The sequence below is a fragment of the Ambystoma mexicanum genome, chromosome 1p (assembly GCF_040938575.1).
Source record: "Ambystoma mexicanum isolate Mex_15411 chromosome 1p, UKY_AmexF1_1, whole genome shotgun sequence".
Classification (NCBI taxonomy): Eukaryota; Metazoa; Chordata; class Amphibia; order Caudata; family Ambystomatidae; genus Ambystoma; species Ambystoma mexicanum.
This window is the reverse complement of record NC_090921.1, coordinates 1414307224-1414322786: the sequence shown is the minus strand read 5'-3', so window position 1 is coordinate 1414322786 and position 15563 is coordinate 1414307224.

The following is a 15563-nucleotide window of genomic DNA, read 5'->3' as shown; positions in this document are numbered from 1 at the left end:
CTAGGGGGTGTTCTAAGGAGTCAATATGTGTCCGTTTTGTTCGCAAGCAAAGTGAAACTGTTCTAAGAACACTCGCGGTGTCCGGGGAGTGTTCATAGGGGGTGTCCTGAGGACGCTGTCCGTATTGTTCTCCGTCAAGTTGAATGTGTTCTAAGAACACGAGCGGTGTCCTGAAATGTTCGCAAATAAACAAAATGGGGGTGTTCTGAAGACGCTTCTAAGAACACTCACGGTGTCCGGGGAGTGTTCGTAGGGGGTGTCCTGAGGACGCTGTCCGTATTGTTCTCTGTCAAGTTGAATGTGTCCTAAGAACACTCGCAGTGTCCTGAAATGTTCGCAAATAAACAAAATGGGGGTGTTCTGAAGACGCTTCTAAGAACACTCGCGGTGTCCGGGGAGTGTTTGTAGGGGGTGTCCTGAGGACGCTGTCCGTATTGTTCTCTGTCAAGTTGAATGTGTCCTAAGAACACTCACGGTGTACTGAAATGTTCGCAAATAAACAAGATGGTGTAGTTCTGAAGACGCTTCTAAGAACACTTGCGGTGTCCGGGGAGTGTTCGTAGGGGGTGTCCTGAGGACGCTGTCCGTATTGTTCGTTGTTAAGTTGAAAGTGTTCTAAGAACTATCGCGTTGTTCTGAAATGTTCGTAGGGGGTGTACTGAAAACGGTGTCCGTATTGTTCGCTGGCACGTTCAAAGTGTTCTAAGAACACTCACATTGTTCGCGGACATTAAACGTTTCCCATTGATCATAGTTGAAATGTTTGACTCTATGGATGTGATATGCTGCAGTGGTTGTTGCCAGGGCATAGAATCTTGGGTGCATGGCCATTTGGCCATGCACCCAAGACTGTATGCCCTGGCAACAACCACCGCAGCATATCACATTCATATTTGCTTATAACTTTGGGTGAAAAACAAATGTATAAGGAACAAAGGTATTAGATACTATGGATGTGATATGCTGCTATGGTTGTCCTTATTATTGTATACTTACTGTTTGGTCTAGTAATGGGAGTCCATGTTTTTCTTCTTCATTTCTGTGATAAAAGAAAATAGCATGCTAGTATTAGTATTTTGTAATGACTTATTACATTGTATAAGCAATATACTTTTATTTTTTTTCGACCCTCATATTTAGTAGAGTACAAATCAGAGTACTGTGCAATTTGCTCAGTTTCTGTATTTGTTGCTAAAATCATTGGGTCTGTGGGAGAAAACAAAATCCATGTTGGATTAAAAAAAAACCTTTTTCTGTTATGCTACAGTTTATTTGTTTGTTTGTTTTCAGTGTTCACTTGTTGTTTCTGGCTAATGCTTTATACTTTGCTTTGTTGTATTTTTTTGGAGCAGTAACAGATTCTTCACTTGTTTTGTTATTATAAAATTTTGGAGCAGTTAGATACCAATTGGCGTATTCTAACTGTCTATTTTTTTAATACATTTTAGTGGTTTTGATTTATCTATTTGGATATTGTTAAATTTTGGGACAGTTAGATACCAATTGGCGTATTCTAACTGTGTATTTTTTGGCCTAATTTAGTGGTATTCATTTATCTGATTAGTTGTTGTAGAATCTTTGAGCTGTTAGATAGCTTTTGGAGTATTCTAACAGTTTATATTATTTTAACACAAATTTATAATTTCGGGACAGTTAGATACCAATTGGCGTATTCTAACTGTGTATTTTTTGGTCTAATTTAGTGGTATTCATTTATCTGATTAGTTGTTGTAGAATCTTTGAGCAGTTAGATAGCTTTTGGAGTATTCTAACAGTTTATATTTTTGTAACACAAATTTACTTAAAGGTTTAAATACAGTTTATTTATCAAATTTTGGTTTTAAGAACATCAAATAAGCGTTTTTAAGATTTGCTGGTAATCTCTGCTTTAGAGTAATGGTACTATCATTACATTCAAACCATCCACATTTCTTTTTTATATATGCAGTGTAGTGCCCTGAATTGGTTGTGGCTCCTGCGTGGTAGATTATACCTATTGTTGTGAAGGTTTTCTTACCAAGTGATATTTGACCATGTGTGAATCCAGTCAGCTTGCAGTTGTTTTTGGTACCATCTGCATTGTAACGTAGAAGCATTACTATTACGTATTTACTATGTGTTGTATTACTAACGTGGAGCGATTATCTGAATTGCAGGTAGAGTATAATCTACCATGGTTTGCATTTTGTACAAGTTGCTGAAATGGAATGGATTCACAATTTGGTATTGATATATATATGAAGCGTTCATTGGGGATTTCTTCTTGTGTCACATTGTTGCAGAGAGTGCATGTATGTTTCCACATGTATGAAATCTGAAAGATTTCATTTATAGGTATGTTTTTGTTTTCCAGTACTTGTAGTAAGTACATTAGAAATTCTTGTGGATCTTCCTGTGAGTTTATAGTGAATTTCACCATTCCAGCATAGTAGTTAAATTGTCGTCTTATTCTAAAAACACTATGGGGGTAATTCATAGAATTCAGCGCACAAGTGGCGCACGCGGCTGGCGCACAGTGTGCGTGTTCGAATCCCTGCGCCAGCCGCGTGCGCTAAAATCCATTTCCGCGCACAGCGTATTCATGGATTCCAGCCACCAAAACCAGCCGTGGCGCACAGTGGCGCAGCGACCCTGCAGCAGCGCCAGTTACGCCCCCAAGAACGCCTCTCGCGCAGGGAAAAGCCATCAATATACCCAATCCAGCGCAATGGGCTGCGCTAACCCTGTACCAGCACGGCAAGCGGGCTACGTGTATCACTGGGGTGCGCAGGAAGTACCTCACGCGATTGGCCCTGAGCGAGCACGGAACGCGTATTTCAAGGGTGCGCGGGAAGTTCCACATGCGATTCCATCAGGGTACGTGTATTTCGGGGTGCGGGGTAAGTTTCACATGCAAAATCAGCAGGGTATGTGTATTCCAGGGGTGCGCGGGAAGTTCCACACGCCATTCCATCAGGGTACTTGTATTTCAGGGTGCGGCGGAAGTTTCACACGCAAAATCAGCAGGGTACGTGTATTCCAGGGGTGCGCGGGAAGTTCCACACGCGATTCCATCAGGGTACGTGTATTTCAGGGTGCGGGTGAAGTTTCACACGCAAAATCAGCAGGGTACGTGTATTCCAGGGGTGCGCGGGAAGTTCCACACGCGATTCCATCAGGGTACGTGTATTTCAGGGTGCGGGGGAAGTTTCACACGCGAAATCAGCAGGATACGTGTATTCCAGGGGTGTGCGGGAAGTTCCACACGCGATTCCAACAGGGTACGTGTATTTCGGGGTGCGGGGGAAGTTCCACACGCGATTCCATCAGGGTACGTGTATTACAGGGGTGCGCGGGGAGCACCACACGTGAATTGCACGTGTGGGTCCTCCCAGGTGTTCCCTCTACACCCTCCACGCCCCCTGCAGGTGGCTCACACCACAGGGGCCTACCCTGCACATGTCCTGCAGGCACCCCATCCACCATGGCCATGCCCCCCAGCCAACCCACATGTCAACTTGCACTACTGCCCACCAACGCATGTCCCCCTGCACCCCCAGCCACCAGGGGCACCCTCCACAGGCCCCCACCCATGTCTCCCACCACCCCCCAGCAGTGCAGGGGCACCCTCCACCAGGCCCCCACCCATGTCTCCCAGCACGCCCACCCCCCAGCCACCAGGGGCAGCCTCCACCAGGCCCCCACCCATGTCTCCCAGCACCCCCACCCCCCAGCAGTGCAGGGGAACCCACCACCAGGCCCCCACCCATGTCTCCCACCACCCCCACCCCCCAGCACTGTGGGGCACCTGCCAGCAGGCCCCCACCCATGTCCAACTCATGTTCCCCACTCCCCCTCCCCCCAGCACTGTGGGGCACCTGCCAGCAGGCCCCCACTCATGTCCAGCTCATGTACCCCTGCACCCCCACCCCCCAGCACTGTGGGGCACCTGCCAGCAGGCCCCCACCCATGTCCAACTCATGTCTCCCACCACCCCCACCCCCTAGCAGTGCGGGTCACCCTCCACCAGGCCCCCACGCATGTCTCCCACCACCCCCACCACCCCCACCACCCAGCCACCAGGGGCAGCCTCCACCAGGCCCCCACCCATGTCTCCCAGCACCCCCATCCCCCAGCAGTGCAGGGGCACCCACCACCAGGCCCCCACCCATGTCTCCCAGCACCCCCACCCCCCAGCAGTGCAGGGGCACCCACCACCAGGCCCCACCCATGTCTCCCACCACCCCCACCCCCCAGTACTGTGGGGCACCTGCCAGCAGGCCCCCACCCATGTCCAACTCATGTTCCCCACCCCCCCACCCCCCAGCACTGTGGGGCACCTGCCAGCAGGCCCCCACTCATGTCCAACTCATGTACCCCTGCACCCCACCCCCCAGCACTGTGGGGCACCTGCCAGCAGGCCCCCACTCATGTCCAACTCATGTACCCCTGCACCCCCACCCCCCAGCACTGTGGGGCACCTGCCAGCAGGCCCCCACCCATGTCCAACTTATGTTCCCCACCCCCCCACCCCCCAGCAGTCATGGGGCACCCTCCACCAGGCCCTCGCCCATGTCCCATCCATGCCCCCCTGCACCTGGGTCCCACCAATCCCCAATCATGTCCGTAATGGCCATCCTCCCCTGCCAAAAGGCCCAACCAACTATCACATCCACCCACATATCAAAAGCAATTACATGTTACACACCCAATGTAAATAATGCAAATGAACACATGTCTGTCACACACAATGGCTGCAAGTGAATGTTAAAACACCAAACATGACATGCATGAAAGCAATGAGATGATACGACACATTGAAGGATGAAAATAAAAATGTATTTAAAATCAACTTGAATGGAAATGAAATGAGAAAAACCACAAAGCAAAACAACCAAAAGAAGATGAATGTCCATGAAAAAAATCAAAAACACACAGCACAATCAAAATAAATGGTGACCAAAGTCACAGTCAGAAAAGAAATCCAAGTGTAAATGATAAACAAAAACCATTGCTCCATGGCGATGAAAAAAATCCAGAAAATAGAAAAATCCATTGAAGAACTATTTACAAGATAATCCCGGGTCCATGAGCCCAACCAAATGAAACCTAACTATGACAACTAACTAAAAACTGAACTACATACAAAAATGTGGCGCATTGTCCAATCGCAACCAAATAAAAAAAAAATAAAGGAAACCTAACACTAACTATATAACTATATACAAAGGCGGCGGGCAAGTCCAGCGGCTCACTATGTGGTGTTCCGGGCCAGGGCATCATCGAACTCCTGTTCGATGTCCCGGAGGCGGTCCTGTTCCATGGCCCCGAGGGTCTGCAGGGATGAAGCCATCTCCTCCTCCAACCCCCTGCGGATTGCCTCGAGGCACTCGGCCCGCCTCAGGGCCCTCCGCATGGAGTTCTCCACCCTGACCATTGTGAGCCGCGCCTCTTCCACCCGCCGCCGCTCCGCACCTATCTGCTGGCCCAACCGCTGCCACACGGAAGACACTTCCCGTCCTGGGTCCTCCTGCCCTCCGGCCGATGCCTGCCCCTCCGATGTTGATGGCCCTGAGCCATGATGCCTCCCACGTTGACTCCGCTGCTGCCTCCGACGCCACTGCCTCTGCCAGCACGACGGCATCCAGGCTGATGGAATCCACTGACGCCCTCGTGCACGTGCCCTGCCTGATGATGCCGGCACATCCTCCATCTGCTGGGGTACAGTTGCTGTGGTGTCCACCCTTGCTGGACCTCTGACTCCCGACTGTGGCATGGATGGGATCCCCACCGAGCTGGCTGCATTGGTCAGGGCAGGTCCACAGGGGGCCCTGGTGGCATCTGGGCCGGAAGACGGCAAGGAGAACGACTGGCGTATAGTCTCCACAGAGGAGGAGAGGGCCGCCAGATTGGCCGACACATGCAGGAAACCCGCGAACATGGACGATCCCAATTGGGCCACGTCGGCACGGTGCTCTTCGTGATGGCGTGCGTGCTCCTACTGGGAAGCACGCACGGCATCACGAATCACAGCCGTGCGCATCGCGACCCCAATCAGGACCTTCTCCATACGGCCAGGGGTCCCCTCGTCCGCAGGTGGAGGGGAGTCAGATGACATGGACATCCCCTCTACCTGCGGATGGGCCTGGGACGGGGCATCCCTGCTGGTGCATGGTGGTGCACCCACAGGGTCAGGGACAGCGACATGCACAGGCCCCTCCACGGTGACCTGTGATGCCTCCTGCCCCTGCCCCTGGACTGCACCACTTGCACCAGCAGGGATGCCCCCACCAGGCCCCATGTGCGCCTCAGTGGCGGCCTCCTCCTCCTCTGTGGAAACCACCAACCTGGATGTCTCCTCACCGTCTTCTGCCGTAGCAGGCCCCTGTGGGGGCTCACCCACCCCTTCCGCTGCAGCCGTGGGGGCATCCCCGCCGCCTTGCTCCACAGCGCCGTCTCCGCCCTCTTCTTCACTAGCCGCTGCGTAGAGGGAGACATAGAACACAAGCATCAGGGTACTGTACAATGGTCCCCTAGACAGGAAGCAATAGCAGATGAGTGCCACTGTCAAAGTACACTTCCATCATGTCCCTCCACAACACATGTGTCAGTCCAGGCAAAACACACACAGTGACAGTCATGGTGCATGCCATGGACATTTCCATACATGTCCAATGGACTCTCGAAACATACAATGTAATGGAACTCACATGCATCATGGGTCATGCCTATCACATGCACACACTTCACCTCAGTCACATCCATCTGGCCCCATACACCCCAATCACAGTGGATACAAGGATGACTAGGCTGCATCAGTGAATCTGTACATTGTCACAGACATGTGTCATGCATCCATGGCATTCACAAGTCACAGATACGCAGGTCAGGCACACAGACATGGATACCATATATGTACCTGGCATCAGCACCCATCCCTCACCCCCACCCATGTCCAGGAACAGAGACTGCCATGCTGTCATGTGTACAATCTACATAGGGCTCCCCATGTCGCATTTAAACACATGCAACAACCGTGCGGTTCACACATTACTGGTCGCACATGCATTACCATGATGTCCCTGCACGCATACATGCGTACATGGCCTATGTCACACATACAGGCAAGTATCAGACAACCAGCACACTGCAACATGCCCTGTCTCACACAGCAATGCTTGGCCACTTACTGCTCAACTCCAGACGGGTCTCCCTCTCACAGACCTGGGCGTGGAGCGCTGGGTGTACGCGTTCCAGGACCCTCATCTGGATGGAACTCATGCAGCCCCGGCCCCCCTCCACGAGGCGCCGGGCCTTTATGAGGGTCCTGGACCTCAAGTCCTCCCAGCGCTTCTTGACCTTCTGGATGGTGCGGGTTGCCACCCCCTCCGCGTTGATGGCAACCACACAGTCGGCCCAGATCCTCTCCCGTCCTTCCTTGTTGGCGCGGGACGATCCGAAGAGGGCATCATACTGCCCCAGGACTTGCTCCACCAGGACACCAACTTCGGTGGCAGTGAAGCTGGTGCCCCTCTGCCCCTCTGGCCGGGGGTTGCCACTGGTGCCAGATGTTGATGTGCCCGACATGGCAACCCCAGGGGCAGGAGTGGGTGGGCAACTGGGTCCTGGGGCTGGGCTGTGGAGCGATGTTATCCGAGTCGGGAGTCTTCTGTTCCAGCAGGGGTGGACACAGCAACTGGACCCCTGCAGATGGCTGATGTGCAGGCACCAAATGGCAGGGCATGGTGGCAGCAGGCAGGCAGGCAGGCAGCAGCAGATGGCACGTGGGAGGCTGCTCGGGGCACTGGAGGGCAGTAATTGGGCCTTCTGGGCAGGAGCGTGGTCTTCCGTGTGTTTTCGCGTGGCCAGCTTGATACGGAGTGATTTGGCACGTGAAAATCCTGCACGTCAGCGTGAAAATCGAGGAAAGGCCCTTAGCGCGTAAGCGCGTCAGCACGCATACGCGATTTCATTGGACCAAAGACCCTTACAGCGTAAGCGCGTCTGTGACGTTTTGCGCATGGGCGTTGCCCTGGCAGGGCTTGGAGATCCTGCGTGCCTTTACACTGCTCTGTACGTGCTTTTCGTGCGGTGCGTGTGTTTTCCATCCGTTGGGATTCACACGCTATTACTTCACAGCGGGTGTTGGCTACGCGTTCTTCTATACGCAAGGCAGACGGTGAGTGGTACCCCGCTCCCCCAGGCCCGATCGCGTGAAAAAGTTCACGTGAACCCCTGAAATACACGTAGCCCGTTCCCCCAGGCCCGATCGCGTGAAAAAAGTTCACGCGAAGCCCTGAAATACACGTAGCCCGCTCCCCCAGGGCCGATCGCGTGAAAAAGTTCACGCGAACCCCTGAAATACACGTAGCCCGCTCCCCCAGGCCCGATCGCGTGAAAAAGTTCACGCGAACCCCTGAAATACACGTAGCCCGCTCCCCCAGGCCCGATCGCGTGAAAAAGTTCACGCGAACCCCTGAAATACACGTAGCCCGCTCCCCCAGGCCCGATCGCGTGAAAAAGTTCACGCGAACCCCTGCAATACACGTAGCCCGCTCCCCCAAGCCAGATTGCGTGTGTGACTTCCTGCGCACCCCCGGAATAAACGTACCCCGCTCAATCACGTGTGTAACTTCCCGCGCAACCCCAAAATACACGTGCCCGCTCGCACAGGCACAATTGCTGTATGTTGCCACTTTTGTAATGCGCAGCGACGCTACCGCCTGCCTTCGTGTGGCGGACGTGTTTCGGCTTGTGCGTGTCTTTGGCTGTGAGTGGCTTTGCCCTATTCGATTCCATGAATACGTGTGGTTCGGGTGCGTGTGGGCGTTCCGTCTGCTTCCCTGCAGTACATCCCCAGTTACGCCCTTATTTTTGCGCGTTGTTCCCCATTCCGCGCGTTACGCCCTGTGTTCCGCCCACTTTCTAGTGTATGCGCCGAGGTTGTGCACTTTCACTGTGCGCGTCGCGCACCTCTTTCAGGATGTTGCAGTGACGTGTGCGCCATGCACGGGTTTGGCGCACATCCCGAGGAAAACACGCGCAGGGACTTCCATGAATCGCACGCTGTTTTTTTGCGCTTGCGCCTGCTTGCGCAAAGATTTTCAGCGCACGTTTGTTCCATGAATCGGCCCCTATATGTGTTGTCAGGATTCTTTGCTGCATTTCTGTGAAGTACTAACATTTGCAAACACAATGGGTTTGTACTGTGTAATTAAATGTTGTCAACAATTGGTGGTAATTGAAATAGAATATTCATTGCTACATTTGCATAGCAACTTACACCAACTATATTTGAGAATTTAAATGGTCCAGGTAGTTCTGTATCTAACTGCTTTTTTTGGGGTTTGTCTTCCTTCTTTAAAGAAGTACCTGGTTTACTTTCTCTAATTGATTCTTTTTTGTTTGTGGTACTTGATGAAGTATTAGTTTCTTTTACTCTCTTTGGAGGATTTGCAGTGACGTCCTGTTGCATTTCTATTTGATTTAGTTTTCTTTTACAACGTTTTAGTTTTTGTGGAACAGAATATGTGTTTAGATGGGGAGTGTATAGTGAGCGAAGTCTATTATATTCTAAAATGCAAGGAATATCAGCGTTTACTCTACTTGCATCAAAGTTGATTAGAAATAGACCGTCAAGTGTACGTAAGCGTGATAGTGCTACAAAGCTCATGCCTTCTTTAAAGACTGTGTTACCAATATCTATCATTGCTTTGACTAGGGTAAGACCTTGTGATTTATGAATCGTGACTGCGTATGCAAGAGTTAGAGAAAATTGTTCTCTGCGTACATAAATATCTTTGAAGAGAAGGAATCTAGCTGTTGAGCGTCCTATCCGTTTTACTTCTGAAAGTTTGTCAAAGAGTATATTGACAAACTGAATTTTGTTGTCACGTGGGTATGTTTGAAAGCCAACAACTGTACCCAGTGCTCCATTAACTAGTCCTTGGTCCACGTCAAGGTTACGTTTAAGCATTACTCTGCAATTTAAGGATAATTTTAACATCTTTTCTAAGCCTGCTGTGTTTGAGATTGATTTTTCTAAATTATTTAGTCTTGTTGTGGCTTGGTCACACATGGGTAGTCTCATACCATGTACATCTAGTTTGTCTGTGGCGCTAATTTCCATTATTGGTTGCATTTCTTTACTTAGCATGATTTCATTGAATTTGAGACAGCTTGCAAGAGTTGGCATTAAGGCCATACAATTGACATTTTTGTGGGCTAATTGTTCCATAACATCTGTAGCACATGCATTATCGCCATAAAGTGCCTTAATGTGCCGGGTTTTCAATGTTGCTTCTGCTTCTTTAGAAAGTATACCAACTCTCAAACTTTTTAAAATGTTGGCATAAGTTAGATCTGCAGATTGGCGCATGTTTTCTGCTAATTCTCTGTATTGGAAATGTTGCCAAAGGTTGACATTTCCAATGCTGCCAACAGTTTTACGGCAGAGTTTGTGCCCTAATGTTTTAAAAATAGGTTCACCTTTTACTGGTGTTAATTGAAGCAGATCTCCAAAAACAATAATGTGTTTTCCTGCAAAGAGCTCTTCATAGTCTGTTTTGAGTACTTCTTGTAATCTGAGGTGAATCAAAGCTAACATCAGGTTGGAGACCATGCTCACTTCATCTATTAGTAGCATTTTCATTTGTTTCAATACTCTGCGTAATTCCATTGCAGCTTCTGCAGAAAGTTTGTAATAGTCTAATTTGTTCTGGTGTTCTACTGGTAATAGTAGTAATCGGTGTAATGTAACACCACCTATGTTGTAGGCAGCTAAACCTGTGGGGGCAGTGACAACAGCTGACAGTTTGTTGTTTGTCAATTGTTGAAGGAACTTACTAATGATTTTGATTAGGAATGTTTTGCCAGAACCAGCTTCACCACTGACGTACAGTAGTATAGGTTTATAATAATGGCAGGAACATTCTTTATTTTCATGTTTTACACCATGTGCAATTTGTTTTGTTACTTCTTGAAAAATGCTACTTTGCTCATTGTTTAGTTTTGATTGTAGTATAGTTAAGTCTTCCTTATCTTCATACTGACACATGGTGTTTTCTACTTCTATCATAGCTAATTCTGCCTCATTTGTTACTAGTGGTTCTCCCAGTGGTTCTTGGCTTCCTGTTACAGAAGGTTGACTACTGTCAGGAGTATCCTTATCTAGTTGGGCTTGGAGTTCTTCTTCATGTTGCTGTTCATTGTGCACTGTGTAAAGTTTACATCAGTTATAGTGCTTTAATTTGCTTTGAAAGCATCCTCATATGAGTCATAGTTATCTAGTAATTGTTCTTCTTTTCTCCATGGTTTGAAGAGTTGAAGCAGGGACATTTAATATACTTCTTTATGTTGAGGAGTCTTCAATGACAATTAGATATGGTTAATTAAAATTGATTTAGTGAGTTTAACTAAGCTGCCTTCACAGTCTGTCACTCTATATTTACCTTTTTTTTCATCAAGTTTCATATTATTTTTGTATGTGTAGTTTTGGGCTATTTGGTATAGACACATGTTTTCCAAAGTATTACTTCTGTTTGGGTAGTATATGTCCAATAAATTGTTTTTTAAAATGTCTTGGCTGTTGGGATCATGTTTGGCTATTGTTTCTATGTCTTCATATGATTTTAGAACTCTTTTTCTAGATTTAGCTGGACCAAGACTTAGCCATACTATATTTTCAGATTTACCATACAATGAAGTACCAGTTAAACGATCAGCTGCTTCATAAGATCCACATTCTCTATGGGTGAGCATTTTTATGCCCAAGCTGTATAATTTCTGAGATACTGTTTTATCTGATGACAGGTCATTCCAGAGGTCTTGGAGCTCTGTCTTTTCTGCTTTAGTTAAGTATGCTGTGACATATCGTGCAACTGCAGTAGAATTGTCTGCAATGTACTGCACATCTATGTTTGCATTCCATAAGTGGGCAATGATTGCATTATAATCATTGATATATTTTTCTTCTTCTTTTCTTTTATGTAATATGCATTTTTAGGGGACTTACCTTTAACACTATGTCTAACTGAAGACATGAGGTTGTTTACTTGACCTGTATTTGTAACTGGTCTAGGGAAACCAAATCGGCATTTCGTGTAGTATTTGCCTTTGTTTTTGTATTTGCGACGACAATATTTTCCACATTTGTGTCTTTGAAATTGTAAAATTTGTGCACGAAGATCACTATTTGTGGCTTCTGATGGAATTTCACAAGTGACATATTTTTCAATAAACTGTAAAACAGTGGCATCACTGTCTTGACCAAATTTAGGAGCATCTTTAATCCATAAAAGCATGTGGATATGTGGTGCTCCTCCGGCTTGGTATTCTTTTCTCCAAAAGAAGTGTTGCACTTCTCCAAGGGGAGGAACAGTTTTATTACAAATAAAATGTAGCATAGCAATGAAGCGATGGTGAAACTATCTTGAAACATTAACAAGATCCAAAGAAGAAAGTTCTCCAGGTGTTAGAATATCTATGTTTGTTTTGTTTTTATTTGATATGCGTAGGAAATCATGTAAATCTTCCCATGCATATTGTGCACAACTTAATGTAACAAACCAAGTGGGTGGGCCAAGGTTTGTGATCATACAACGTACATCTCCATGACGTCGAAACCAGTACTCTTTAGTACCACGCATATTTGCTAATAGATTTGTAATATTTGATTGTAAAACCTCATCCTTTTGTTGCACTTTCTCTAATAATTGTGTAGCTGTCATATTTTGAAAGTGTGATCCTGATTTTAATATGTGTAACATAAAGTTGCTAGTTCACTTTCAAAGAGTAGGTGGAATATGTATTCCACATTTTGTCTAAATCTGGGATCTTCAGAATACATCCGTAATGAGCGGTATTCTGAAGCTGATATTTGAATAGGTCTATCATCATACCTTCCTCCTTTGCCAGTAGGAAAGAGTAGAGGAAAAGCACTTGCTTCTATACTTTTTTCCCATATACTGATTGGCGATCCTTTTGTTTGACGCATTTGGTAAGTTTCCAGTACATCTTGTACGGTGTCATTACAGTGCAAAGGATGAATTGTATAATGGTCTAAAGTATTTGATATTGTAGCAGGATCTAGTAGCTCAAATTGACCAGCTTCTTGTGTTTCTTGAATTATTTCAGTTGTATCTTTCAAGTTTTCTTCAATATTAATTTATTTGTAATATTCATTATTCTCTTTAAGATATTGGAAGGCTTGTCTAACTTTATATAAATCTACCAGCTGTTGCCATATTTTTTTGTCTTTTGTAGGTACTCCATTAACTAATATAATTAAAGATTGCTGCATTGGACGTTGCACTCCTAGAGTATGCACATTTTCTTTTAGATTTAATGGTAAATAAACTACTTTTCCACGAATGCCTTTTACCAATTCAGAGGGAGGTAATTTTGCTGTTTTTGGTTGAAGGCGTATTATTGCTTGAAATGGGTGTACTGTTTGAATTATGATGCTCTCATATAAATTAAGTTGTTGTAGAGGTTTTGGTACTGGGTATAATTCCAAATTATTTGTGATAGAACGTGAAGGAGTTTGGTTGTTGTCAAGTTTTGTAGTACAATAACTGCAAAGTATTAAGTGCTCAGTTATTTCATGTTTGTTTTCTGCTAGAAGGTAGAGAGCTAATTCAAACCATTTAGAATCTTCATTGTCTTCTATTTTGTATGATAGGTCCACAGTTTTTGTGTAACTTTTATAAAAAATTCTACGGCAACATACACATACATGGTTTGGTACTTCAGCTGATGTACTTTTAAATTTTAGTATTTCTTTTTGTATGTGTTTAACAAAAGGTTGCCATGTGTAGAATTGTTGCTTAATTGGTTTAAAGCTATTTCATTCTGTAAATGGCTTTCACCTCCAAAATATTTTTTCGGGATATAGTCAATTTCTTCAACTAGGTCTTTTGCTGTACCATGTAGAAGGATGTTATTTAACTTTGCTAGTGCTAAAGCAGGACCTTTAGCATAGTACAGTTTATAGACTAGATTTCTTATAGTTGAATGATGTGTTGATATCCTTTTGATATCATGGAAAGTGGTTTTACAAGTAGGTCCTGTAATGCAGGCCAATGAATGTCCTTGTAGTCCTGTGTACTTGCGCACTGGACAGGTATCTATATTTTGCAGTAATTTAATTTTGATTTTGTCTTTGCTTTTTACATATTTATTGAGGAATTGGTGTAAAGATTTGAAACATTGTTTGGGAATGTTACACATTGACGTGCATGGCCATTTGTACACTTGACGTTCTGATTCAGTAGAATGGAGGGGTAATTCTAAGTTTTCAGGGCATATTTTTGTAAGGAGTACTTCTTGTTCCATTATGATATTATTCACTTTTTCATAACCTCGACCACTGCTATTTATGGCAATTGTATTCATTTGCTTTTGTTTGTACGCTTCTTCATTAAAATATGGTTCTGTGCTCGTAGTGTGATTCCATTCACCTCCGCAGATACTTAAGAAATTCTTTCTGTTGACATTTCGCTTATTGAGAAGTCTTTTTTGTAATTTAGTTATTAGTTTTGTTAGTGGTTTCATTTTGTTTAACAGTAAAATAAATACATTTCTTTTGAGAAGAATTGCACTGTCCATCAATGCTTCTAAGATTAATTTCCTAAGATAGGTTTTAAGCTTTGAACCTGATTTCTCTCCTGTTTTTATAAGATTTTGAAGGACTTTGTGACGGTATATTTTGGCTAAAATACTTTTCTTGCTATGCTTACTTTGCACTATATTAAAATTTGAAGAAGTAGTTTTATCTGTACTGATAGCTGATTTTCTGTTAATTGTTTTTTGGTTTGTTTTACATTTTGATAGAGGAAGCGAAGTTGTTGTACTTGAAACTTCTTGTGTTTCACTAAATGATTGTATTAGCTGTTTTGTTTCAACTTTTTTTACAAATTCTGCTTGAGATGGATGCTTATGTTGGACACCTTTATTTTCATTTGCTCTACTTTTGCGTTGCTTTCTACGGACTAAAGAAGATATGGGTTGGGGTGTTCTGGAATGTATGTGTGCTGTGTGCATGAGTGTTTGAGTAATATGATAAAGATATATGTAATGGTGTGTGATTGTGCATTGGGAACTAAAACTAGTAGGGATAGGTATTCTTGAATTTATGTGTTACTAAACTGGGGTTCAGATGACAAAAAAAAAGTAAGCTAGTGGTGTGGAAAAGTACAAATAGTAAATCTAATGTATACAATTAAAACAGTTGTTTGTTCTATAATATGAAAAGTGTAGTAGTTCAGTTGGCTAATTTGGGTGTCCAAAAATAGAAATTTGTGGGCTATTCTGGCTGTAAATCGCTGTTTAAGACATAGAAATTTTTGGACAAAATGGTACAAAATCTCTATTTTAAGAAACCAAAATAGCTTGTATTAATGTTATAGTATATTTGATTAATAATACAAATATTATGGTGATATTTTACTTACTTTTTAAAAAAATTAACAGGTAACTTCTTAGTTTTTCTTTCTTCTTCGAATTCGGCTGCTTCTTTTCAGGAAACTGGTCTTCACTGCAATTGTAAAAGCTTCAAATTAGTAACTTTGTTTGTATATAGCACT